Source organism: Chlorocebus sabaeus, chromosome 25 (assembly GCF_047675955.1).
Source record: "Chlorocebus sabaeus isolate Y175 chromosome 25, mChlSab1.0.hap1, whole genome shotgun sequence".
NCBI lineage: Eukaryota > Metazoa > Chordata > Mammalia > Primates > Cercopithecidae > Chlorocebus > Chlorocebus sabaeus.
Window position 1 is genome coordinate 6,606,460 of NC_132928.1, and position 12,817 is coordinate 6,619,276.

Below are 12,817 nucleotides of genomic sequence, written 5' to 3' on the forward strand. Positions count from 1 at the left end.
ACCAACTTCATTTTTAAAACACAGAAAACAAATTAACAGAGACTAAATGACTCTCTTTTTTCTATGAAATAACTAATTTTTCTATGAGATAATTAATGGCATTCTAAAGCAACATTTACTCTCTCCTCAGACCCTATTCATTTCTTCACTGCACTTACTACTATTTCTATATGAATACATTTGTTATATATACACAGACATATTTGTTTTTCTCAAATACTCACTACTCACTATTGTACACCCAGAGCCCTGCATATGCCAGGCACTCAGTTCACTTTTGTTAAATATGTATTTGGCATTGTATTATCTACGCTCTACATGCTAACCCAAGGTTCATCATCAGTGGTTAAAAAAAGGAAGGGGGGATACACAAGGTTTGTGTTTGTTCATTTGGTTTGCTTATTCCCCAGTAGAGCCAAGGTCTTAAAAATGGGTATTTTATTTTTGAGGTCAGAATTATCCGTGCAAAGATTAAAGCAGTGCTATTTTCAAAGGAATAGTTTCCTTCTTTAGACATTTAAACATGAACAAGATGTGTAAAGAATGACTTACTGGGTTATCTCCTTTTCTTAGACGAGTTCTACATTTTTCAGGCTGTCATGATGATTCATGTGAATGATGATTTTAGTTAAGAAAACAACTTTGGTGCCAGGCACGGTGGCTCATGCCTGTAATCCCAGCACATTGGGGGGCCAAGATGAGTGGATCACTTGAGTCCAGCAGTTCAAGACCAGCCTGGGCAACATGGTGAAAATCAGCTTCTACTCCAAAAAAAAAAAAAAAAAAAAAAAAACCACTGAAAAACAAACAAACAAAAAACAACTTTGGCTATTTGACCAACTAGAAAAAAAATGTACTAAAAGCCTACATGACTGTTTTGTTATAGAAGGCTTTTTAAAAAAAAACCCAAATGCTGTCAATTTGCAATTTTTTTTCTAGTAAATTTATTTATTTATGTATTTGTTTGTTTGTTTGTTTTTTTGAGTTGGAGTTTCGCTTCTGAGGCTGGAGTGCAATGGTGCGATCTCGGCTCACCACAGCCTCTCCCTCCTAGGTTTAAGCGATTCTCCTGCCTCAGCCTCCCGAGTAGCTGGGATTACATGCATGTGCCACCACGCCAGGCTAATTTTGTATTTTTAGTAGAGATGGGGTTTCTCCATGTTGGTCAGGCTGGTCTCGAATTCTCAACCTCAAGTGATTCGCCCGCCTCAGCCTCCCAAGTGCTGGGATTACAGGCATGAGCCACCACGCCTGGCCTCTAGCAAATTTATAACTAATTTTAAAACATTATTTTTCTACTGGACTATTAGCTTCTAAAATGCTGAATGCTTTGGTTCGAAGCTGGCTTGGGTATTTTACATAGAAATGGAAAAATAAAATAAAATGAAAAATATTTACTTTGTTTTAAATTGAGCTGACCATTTGTTATGAATATTTGAAACTGAGAAAAAGAACTTTTAGGGAATGCACAATGCAAAAGAAGTTTTAAAAACAAAGTTGTTGCTTATAAATATTACAACATAACACAGTGATGCCACAATTAACGAATTACCTGGGGATGAAGTTCCTTTCTAATACTATGATGCAAATCCAGTACATACGCTGAGTAACCCTTTTTCCTGTATAGAAAGTTTCCCTAATATCAATGAGGCAAATGGCAGAGAGGCTCAACAAATCAGGTGGGAGGGAAGGGTTGCTACATCTTATCAAGCAATGGTTCTTAAACTCATAAAATTAGTGAAGTCCTCTGAAACCCTGTAAAGAACTATGGGACCTCTCCTTTACAAAATGCATATTCGGCTGGGTGCAGAGGCTCAAGCCTGTAATCCTAGCACTTTGGGAGGCAGAGGCGGGTAGATCACTTGAGGTCAGGAGTTCAAGACCAGCCTGGCCAACATGGCGAAACCCCAACTCTACTAAAAATACAAAATTAGCTGGGTGTGGTGCCACATGCCTGTGATCCCAGCTACTTGGGAGACTGAGGCAAGAGAATCACTGGAACCCGGGGAAGAGGAGGTTGCAATGAGCTGAGATTGCACCATTGCACTCCAGCCTGGGCAACAAGAGTAGCAACTCTGTTTCAAATAAATAAATAAATAGATAAAAATGCATATTCATAAAATGTTGAATAATTTCAGAAGTTCATAAGTCATCTGAAGGACATTCAGAGATCTCAGATTAACAGCCCCTCTGGCAGTAATACAGAGATACAGGCCTATGAATGAAAGAGTGGCCATTGGGCCTGTCAGATAAAAGAATAGGAGTTGGCACTATTCACAATAGCAGAAACATGAAATCAACCTAAATGCCCATCAATGACAGATCAGATAAAGAAAATGTGGTACACAGTAAATGTACATTTATTATACAGCCATAACAAAGAATGAGATCATGTCTTTTGCAGGAACATGGAGGCCATTATCCTTAGCAAACTATTGCAGGAACAAAAAAACAAACATTGCATGTTCTCACTTATAAGAGGGAGCTAAATGATGAGAACCTATGAACACAAAGAAGGAAACAATAGATACTGGGGTCTACTTGACAGGGGAGAGTGGAAGGAGGGAGAGGGGCAGAAAAGATCACTATTGGGTACTGGGCTTAATAACTGGGTGATGAAATAATATGTACAAAAAACCACCATGATACGTGTTTACCTATGTAACAAACCACATGTACCCCCAAATCTAAAATTTAAAAAAATTAAAATACAGTGGAAAAAAAAAAGTATAGCAGTTGGAGGATGGAAAATTTTTAAAGAATAATAAAAACCTGGGGTAAAGTGAAGAAAACAGAGGGGTTAAAAAGAGAGAACAAGGGAGCTAGTGAAACAAAAAAAAAAAAAAAAAAAGGAATGGTTACAAAACTAAAGAGAAAGGCAAAAACAATAATAATCATAATCAAGAGGGTTAGCAGAAGAGAGAAAAATGGAGGGAAAATGCACAAGGAAAAAATGTCTACTTATGTTGAACTTTACTGCCAGCATTTATTAAGGATTTCTCATGTGCTGATAACATGCTAAGCATTTTTTTAATGTCACTCATTTAAATCCACAGAAACCCTATGGGGTCTATCTTATACATTTTACAGCTCAAGAAATAAGGCAGAGAAATGTTTAAAATACCGTTCAATAGCCTAGAAAATGACAGAGTTAGGATTTAAACAAAGCCAGCCTCAATCTTTATTAGCCATATCCACATAAAACCTGTCTTTCTAACACTCTAAAAGGCATCTCTAGACCTCTCCTGTTTGTGTTCCTTCTGAAGACAATTTGCTAATAAGGAAGGTGACACTAGAATAAATTGTATTTCTTAATAGGTACGGTACCAGAATCTAAATTACACTCTCACTGAGATCTAAAACTGGTATGATTTTCATTTCAACCAAAATGGTACCTTTATTTGGGTTTTTAATTTTTTAGAAATTTCATAATTTCACTTGTCAAAATACTTCATGTACATTAGAATATTTTCAATAGTGTACACAGAAATATGACCTGTAACAGTCTACTAGTATGTGCTAATACTCACTAAGGTGCTTCAAATTTCACAGCCTCCTGCTAAGGTACATGTTTGTCAGATTGGTGGCCAGCTGTTTCGTTTTAGTTATTTTTGTACAATACTGTTTTGTTAAAGCTGCCTTCCCAAATCATGGATACATTTTTTTTAGCTACATTGATCTAGAAAAGTTTATGTTATACAGATTTGGTCTATTACATCTCAGTGTGGTTTTCATTTAGACAGCCTTTTTTTGTATAAATACTAGAAGTAACTTCATTCTTCTCGGCGTTTCAGTAATTGGTATTTTTCACATGGCTATTTGTGCAAAAAATAGAATGTATGCTTCAAAGCGGGGTTGCCCCTTGATAATGTGTTTCTCTTTTATAAGTGAGTCTTTGAAATAATCTTGTCACAGGTGTGGAGCAAATAGAGAACAGATGTTTGGATTAAAAATGCATTAATTTGATCTTATAAAAATACAAATTCATTACCTGATGGTAGTCAAATAACTGAAAGAAGCATTCAGAGAAAATAATACTAGAATATTAGTGCTGAAATTACCATTTTATTAATATGCGGTATACACACATTCACTATTGAGGACTACACATGGAATATATATTAAAAGCAGAAAATACAAAAGACACTCCAAATACGTGACTTTTTACCTTCTTTGTGGTTAGTATTATACAAAGATTTGGTGAGGTACAATCAAGCAGTTTGGGACATAGCTCATGGGAAGTCAGCATAAAAATACTGTTTAAATATTCTCATCCCATCCCCATATTTAGAAAAATGCCTCAGTGAATGTGTAGAGCTCTGATATAAATATTTTCACATTAATGGAAGACAACTAAGTACATTGCTATACATATATTAGCCCTCTGCAAGTTATTTATATTTATTTGTTTATATGTCTGTTTCCCCAACTAGCCTGTGAGCTGCTCACGGTAGGTATCATATCCCATTCTATGCTCAGGTCCTGACGCGGTGAGGTGCTAAATAGGTATTTGTTAAATGAAATGAGACATAGTCTCTGCCCTCAAAGAGCCTGCAATCCAGGACATCTGTAAGTCTAAATAGCTTAACTTTATCTAATATTGGACACATTTTTAAACATAATTTATCTGTATATAAAGAATATGAACTTTTGCCATTCCATACACAAAGTATAAAAATTAAGAATCCTACAAGTTTTTATTTTTTTTAAAAAGTCACTACTTACTTTAATTTTTACTTTTTTTGTAATTTACTCTCCTATTGTTTGTAAAGTTTATTCCTTTTATATTGAGATGCTAATGGTTGCTAATATGTGTTCACCATTTTATACTACATAACTGGTACCATACTGACCATTTTATGTGCATTCTCATTTAATGTTCACAGTCACTCTAGGCGATAAATACTACACTGTCCCACTATCAGGCATGCAATTTAAAAAACAAACAGATAAGACAGAAGAATACAGTAACAGAACAATGTAGAACAGGATACAATGGAGATGGCATTTCAAATCAATGGAGAAAAGATAAATCAATCAATAATGCTGAAATAACCAGCTATCCATTCAGAAAAATAAAATATAAAATATTTCCCAAATAAATCTCAGGTGTACTAAAAATTAAAATGTAAAAAAACCAATAGGTTCACAGAAACCAAGGGAAAAAAAAGGCATAAAAAGTAGTATGAAGTTTATTTTCATGAGCTTTATTTGTGACATAAAAGCCAGAAAAAAGACATTAAGAAAGAGAAAGATGGACAAAACTGACCATTCGCAAGTTTAAAATTACATGCTCCTTCCTTTCTTCTATTATTTTTAACCATGGGGCTAATTCAAAAAAAAATTCATTCGGAGGAACTTCCTTCCCTCTTCCTTCCCTTTCATCCTTCTCCCTTCCCCCTGGGTTGCACATGGCTGTTGGGGGTGGGGGTTGGTGTGTCTTACAGCAAAATATATTGACTTAATAGGAGCCAGGTTTCCACTGCAAGAGGAGGGAATTGCAAACATGGAAAAGGAAAATGACAGAAAAAAATATATATATATTGGACTGGATTGGAATTGGAGGTATAGGTGTAAACTTAGAGTTATTTTTAAAGATGGTTTGATATAGAAAATAAATATGGATATATGTGTACCATCTATATTCCTGTGTGTATATGCACATACACATTTTTATATGTGTAAATACAATTTATAAGCTCTGTTCACTGACAAAACGTAAAAGAAATGATGTCTTCATAGCAATGAGCACACCCAGTGTTCAGATCTTTGTTTCTAAATACCATTCTCCACTAAAAATAACCAGGAACCTTGAGTGAAATGGCTGAGTACAGGGCTAGCCCAGGGAAAGTATAACATGAGCCTAGAATATCTTATTATGACAGAATTTAAGAAAGTTCTCAAATAACCATGAGGACATGTCAAAAGGACACAATAGTTAGCTTAACGTATGTCATTTCCCCTGGCCATGCCTGGGATAATATGAGCATCAAAATAAATAAGGATAATACAATTTTACCTCTGTGGAAAGAATAATATGAGATGTCTGGATATCTAGACAAATACTGACGGAATATCCTTATTAGTGGTCAAGTTGTATTGAAAACAGAGGAGGGAAATACAGTGGAAACCACTTTAGTGGCATTTTTTTTTTTAGTCATTATTTTATATAGTAGATATAATAGTTTCACAACAAAATTTAAATACTGATGAAAAGCTACAAAAATTATCACAATGGAAATTATGTAATAACATAAAAAATTAGTCACAGTGAATTAAAGAAAAAATGTTTTCACTAAGAATCTGGCTGTTCCTCAACATGTATACATGTGGACAAGGACAGAATGTCCTGCTATCACATAAACTCAACAGTTTGAAAACAAAATTCTTCTCCATTCACCACAATGGAGAATCATAAAACTTCCCTTTGTCCTGTATTCCAGTTTTTGCCACAGGCCATACTACTTTCTGGAACCATAGGCCTTAGATTCATCTTTACTTCTACCTCCATGCTCACTCCCTATCCAATTCATTCTGTCTCTAAAATGTCATCACATCTCTCCTCTTCCCTGCTTTTTTGATATGCAGAACTGCTATCGTAGTTCTAGTCATTATGAACTCATATTCCCTGTCTTTTCACTCTTTCATTTTTTGAGACGGAGCTCTTGTTGCCCAGGCTGGAGTGCAATGGCATGATCTTGGCTCACCGCAACCTCTGCCTCCCAGGTTCAAGTGATTCTCCTGCCTCAGCCTCCCGAGTAGCTGGGATTACAGGCATGTGCCACCACACCCAGCTAATTTTGTATTTTTAGTAGAGACGGGGTTTTGCCGTGTTGGCCAGGCTGATCTCGAACTCCTGAACTCAGGTGATCCACCCGCCTTGGCCTCCCAAAGTGCTGGGATTACAGGCATGAGCTACCACACCCAGCCTTTTCACTCTTTTCATTGCAACCTCCACACCGTCACTAAAGTTCTCTCTCTGTACAAACATTTTGAAAACAGAAAAAAAATGCATAGTCAACATACATAAAAATTAACTCAAAATGGATTATAGACCTAAACAAAAAAGCCAAAAACTACAAAATTTCTAGAAGAAAAATAGAAAAAAATCTTCAAGACCTTAGGCTAGGCAAAGATTTTTTTAGACCGCATACAAAAAGTACAAGCCTTGTAAGAATAACTGATAAAATGAACTTCAATCAAAATAAAAATGTCTGCCAAGGACATTGACTAGTCACTAAAAATCCAGATTCACTGCAAATTGTTTTGAATATTAAAGCATGTCAAGTGGCTAATACATTTCCAAAAATTACATTCCAAAACAAATTTCTACCCCCAAAGTTATATATCATAGAGGGAGAAAAAAGTAAATTATCTTGTGATAGAGCTGACATTAAACCGTCTTGTTGAGACACAGATAGAGCCAAAACACACAAATACACACACATAAACAAATCAGTTCACAGTCATAACAAAAATAATTCAAAATGACCTAAACATATTGTTCAAAACTCCAGAAACTCACAAAGCACAGCGTTAAGAAATATGTATTGTGCTAATGTAAATTGCATTAAAAATCTACATAATGTTTCCAAAACACTTGTTGAAACAGATTTAATATTTGTGGGATTTTTCTCTTTTACATGGAAAAAATACCTAAGTCAAAACAACTTTGAATAAAAAACATGCTGAGATTTTCTTTGAAGAGTCCTTTTAAGCAACAGTATCCATGGTTAAATGTCAAAACAACATATAAATCATTAGATTATATTTACTATCCATCTAATAATTGTCTTCCACTTCTTTTTTTTTGTTTTTTGCTTTAGGATGACAAATGAACTGAAGAATCGATTTTGAATGCACTTACAATACTTCACTGTGCCTTTCTTTGGCATTTACCAAAAGCAAAGTAAATTAAATATTCTTTAAAAGAAAAATCATTTTTGCAAAGCTCTTTAGCACTACCAAAAGCTAGCAATGGCAAAAACTGCAATTACGTTTGCACCAACCTAATATTTTAAGTGGAGATTTGACCTTTTTAACACTACATCACAAAAAGCCATTTTACCTTAATAAACTACAATTAGCAATTTTCCTGAAATATAGAGTCAAAAAGTTAAAGCATTCCCTTTTAGTAAATTCAGTTGGCTAAACCCTAAATGTTGAGTTTGAAGTTTTAATTGCTGCCCAGCAATTCCCATCCTTTTTTATACTAAAAATACCTCTTTCGTGGTCTACAACTAAATTTAAGCAATTGTTGAAGCTGCTGGGGAGTTATTCTAAATCTCACTTTGCTTCCCAGTAACTTAAACAACTCACACAGAAATACAATTATCAACACAAATCTCATTGTAATTGTTCCATTCTATTGCCTTGTTACAAGGCATAATGCTGCATAATCCTTTTTTTGCATTCAGAAAAACTCAAAAACTAAAAAACAGCTTTGAAAATTGGCTCGTGGCCTATTTGCAAATGATACTAAGGCTTAAATACCTTTCCTGCAAAATTACACTAACTTCAAAATACTCTGGGATTAACCATTAAAATGTTTCTGTTTCGGTTACAACACTAATGAACACCAAATGTTAGAATTTGTTCTAATGGTGTAATACATCAAGGATTTTCTTAAAAGGAAAGGCTGGATCGGCTATCCATTATATAACTGAAGGCAGATTAGTCAGTACTGACCCAGAGAATACTTGAAAGATTTAATACTTAAGCGTACAATCAAGCATAAGAAGTTTAATTCAGAAAACCTGCTAAATTAGCCATCATATTTTTTCCCTATAAAAATACCAAACTCCTGTTTTCTGAGCTACACTTGAAAGCCTTCCTTTCACTCCATACACAAGCCACTTAACCTTCAACCTGATTTCCCCATTCCTATAAAATGAGGTGATGCTACTATGCTGTCTTATATCACAAAGGAATAAAAAGAAACAAAGGAAGCAAAAAGGGAATTGAGGGAATCTCAACACATCAGGTCTATTAAAGCCTGGTAAAAACAACTGATATGATGGGATTTTACGAAACAAATGTGTAAATGCTGTTTTAAAAACACAAAAACAAAGACTGGAGAATGAGCTACTCTGGATATATTCTAGAGATATACATTTGGCATGTAAAAAGGTAGTACTTTAAGGACTATCGCAATTCCACGAGTGCCTTTCCTAGCCCCAACACCACACTTCAACTGGGGTGTAATATATCTATATCTTCAGTGTAAAAACAAGAATGACATGATTTATCTACTTTTTCTGGGGCTTTTGCATCTTTTAATGCTGACTCTTCTGTGGAATGTAATCTGTTTGAGGCCTCCCCGATATCTAACCATCCTGGTTGCTACAAGTTCATCTTTCTCTTCCACCATGTTTTCATTTTTCTTTCTTGTCTTTTGATTGCTATTGTGATTTAATAGTTTGCCCTCAATCTGGACTTTTACAGAACTCAAGAAGCAGATGCTTTTCCTTTTAGTTAATTATTAATCACTCCTTTCAGCAATAATAGTCAAATGTTTGTTCTTGTTTGCTATTTTTATCACTGCTCAAAAGAAATTTCTTCCCCTTCCTTCATTAGAGAAGATCTCTCCCCTGCCTTATTTCCATGTTTCATTCTATTCTCAATTAGGATACAGATCACTCAGTAAATTTTTACAAGCCATACCATATTAGAAATTTGAAATAGACTACTCTATAAAGAAATGGTTTAGCAAGTAAATACTGTAAATAAGATACATGTAATAAAAGCTAAAACTTTTGAAAAAAATTTTAAATAATGTCATTTATTTCAGAAGTACCTATATAATTCCAACTGAACTAATTACAAGTCACTGTTATTTATTCTTTAAAGGATTTCCACTCAGAATCTTCTACTTTGGACTATTTTGTTGGTATAATTTTAGATACAGTATTTGCAGTGATAACACTGCATTTCTTTAAAAACTATTGTTTTTTTTTTTTTTTAAATACTATCTTGGATTTGCCTAGCTTCCTTGATTAGTCAAAAATAATGAGGTTTACCATTCTCTCATTATATATCAAGTGAGAGATTAAAGTCCTTGGTAAGTAATAGGTCTATAAATGCAAGGTCCAATGTTATATAAATTCAAGGAAGATGCATTGTACCTCAAATTTCTAATAACTTTTAAATGCCATTCCTAAAATCCATTTATTAACTATGAATGAACTAATAATGGCATATTTTTGATGGGCTACTTTTCTGAAACCTCATCAAAATAACAGATCTACTGTTATACTGTCACAGAATATAGCATTATATGCCAAAGAGCCGTCTGTGGAGCACAAAGTGCATCAGACAACCACAAGATTAGGAAAGAAAAGGTTCTGAGGTCAAACAATGTGGGAAATGTTGAGCTAAACAAAATTAAATCCATTTTTATTACCACAGGACTTCTTAGTACCATTAATACATTATGTATACTGTGACTCTCCAAAGCCTGTGTGTTAACAGATGCATGTTTGTATGTTGGGAGGGGCAGTATTTATGCAATTGTTCCTCTATTTATGATTATAAAACCATATTACAGCAAGCCATCTCCCATGGAACATACTTTGAAAAATACTAATATACATGGATCACTGTCACTATTGATTGCTGTTTTTGATATTTAACATAAATCAATTTCTGCCAGATACTATATTTATAAAAGTACTAATTATTTAGGGAAAGAGGGAAGGCATAAAAAGAAAGTGTAGCTATTATCTCCTTCTAAAACAGTAATACCTAAAAGGACAAATCGTGTTCTGTCCATATTTAACCCTTCTGCTGTGGTTATAGAATAAAACAGACAATTCCTTTTTTTTTTTTAAATGACAGATTTTATTTAACAGATGCCTCAGTGAATTTGGACATCTCATTTTTAATTAGGCTATCTGAGGGCTTTAAACAATCAAAATACCAAAAAATATCGCAAAAGGCTTTTAAAAAGAGCTGCATATAGCAGTAAATAAAATGTGAATTTAAGCACCTTGATTTGTAAACTATCAAACACAAACTTAGACTAGACTAGAGTTTGAATCTTCAGACCTCTTTCCTAGACCACTAAACAAGGCAAAGAATAGAAACACTCCAGTTCCTCAGGTACCAAAATAGCAGATATGGGCATTACCAGGTTCAAAATTCATTAGGTACTTATCACAAATGACAAAAATAATTGAAAGATGTCTAAAATTCCAATTCCTCTGGATTCCACCTCCCATTTTTCCTCTAATATTTCAGAGACGCTTCAGTCAGAAAGAATACTTTACTAATACCAACAGAAAGAAAAGCACTCCAACAGTCACACATACATATTCCATCACATTTTGAAATAATGCCAAATTTTACCAATATCATTTTATCAATATAATTATTAGCATACAGACATCAAATACGTTTATAATAAATATCACTTTTTAAAATAAAACAGTATACTCACTAAAGAGCTTGATGATAAAAGACAAGTACAGTGAATATTACCATTTGAAAATTTCAATTTTAATAAAATTTACTGTAAATAACAACAAAAGCCTCACTAGTAAGGGCAGTCTTCTAGAGATGGAAATAATTTTTAGAGCTGGTACTTTTTTTTTTTGAGATGGAGTCTTGCTCTGTCGCCCAGGCTGGAGTGCAGCAGCCGGATCTCAGCTCACTGCAAGCTCCGCCTCCCGGGTTCACGCCATTCTCCTGCCTCAGCCTCCCGAGTAGCTGGGACTACAGGCGCCTGCCACCTCGCCGGGCTAGTTTTTTGTATTTTTTAGTAGAGACGGGGTTTCACCATGTTAGCCAGGATGGTCTTGATCTCCTCGTGATCCGCCTGTCTCAGCCTCCCAAAGTGCTGGGAAGAGCTGGTACTTTTTAAAAATAGGAGTCTGTCTAGTGTAGTGGTTAAACACATAAACTTTGGAACTCAGACATGAGTTCAAGTCCCAGCTGTGACACTTACTAGCGGGATAACCTTGAGAGAGTACCTAACTTCTCTGTGCCTCAGTTTCCTCTTGTAAATGGAATATTAGCAGTAACCACCTTATAGGGTTTTTATGAGGATTAAATGGTTTGAGAACAGCACTAGGTACACAGTAAACAATGTATAAATGTTTGATAAACACATCTTTGTTTATGTGTTATGAGAGCCTACTAAAAAATAAAACTACTTAATGTATAGTGAGCTTTTAAAAGAAGTCAAATATGTAGAGAAAGAAAATAAAATATGCTAACAAAAGAAAAATTTACAGATGAAAAAGGTATGTATCCCACTACACTAATTAGCATATACACACAGATTTAGTCATTCATTCATTCTTTCAAACATATATTAATAGCATTTTATATGTCTGGCACTGTGCTATGTAATGGAATCACAATGATAAATAAGATAAAATCTCTGTCCAAGATTAATCAGGTGCTCTACTCACCTTTGCATTTATTATTATAATAATTTGATGACAGTTGTATATATATAGTATGTAACTAAATGGTATAACTATGCACAAAATTGGGGTTTTGTAATTATTTTTATTTTTTTAAGAACCCTTCTAAACATACTACAAACAAAAGCTGAACACTAGTGATACAGAGGGAGAATAAACATATCTAATCACGTTTTTTATTAACTCTTGTCTCAGAACTCAGTTGCTAAAGAATGTTGGAAATAATAACCTAGCTTTGGTAGCTAATCTTAAACTAATACTATTTTTGGTTATCAAATAATTTCCTCATTCTGAGAAAAACAAACAAAGAGTAATTTGAAGCATGTAGTTTGCTTCTTTCCTCTTAGGCAAATTGGTGGTTTTCCTCACATCCTCAAACTTCTGTTATG

At 34.3% G+C, this 12,817-nt stretch overlaps 1 protein-coding gene across 5 annotated transcripts in view; it reads right to left on the bottom strand.

Moving 5' to 3' along the window:
- The window catches only part of DISP1 (dispatched RND transporter family member 1), a 199,326-nt gene that overhangs the window by 150,567 nt on the left and 35,942 nt on the right, over positions 1–12,817 (bottom strand). The window contains exon 1 of one of the 5 annotated variants that reach the window (XM_007988364.3): positions 553–788. The exons of the other annotated variants lie outside the window; for them this stretch is intronic. The gene's annotated coding sequence lies outside the window, so the exon portion shown is untranslated. Of the gene's footprint in view, positions 1–552; positions 789–12,817 lie in introns of those variants that run through there. 5 annotated transcript variants of the gene reach the window in all.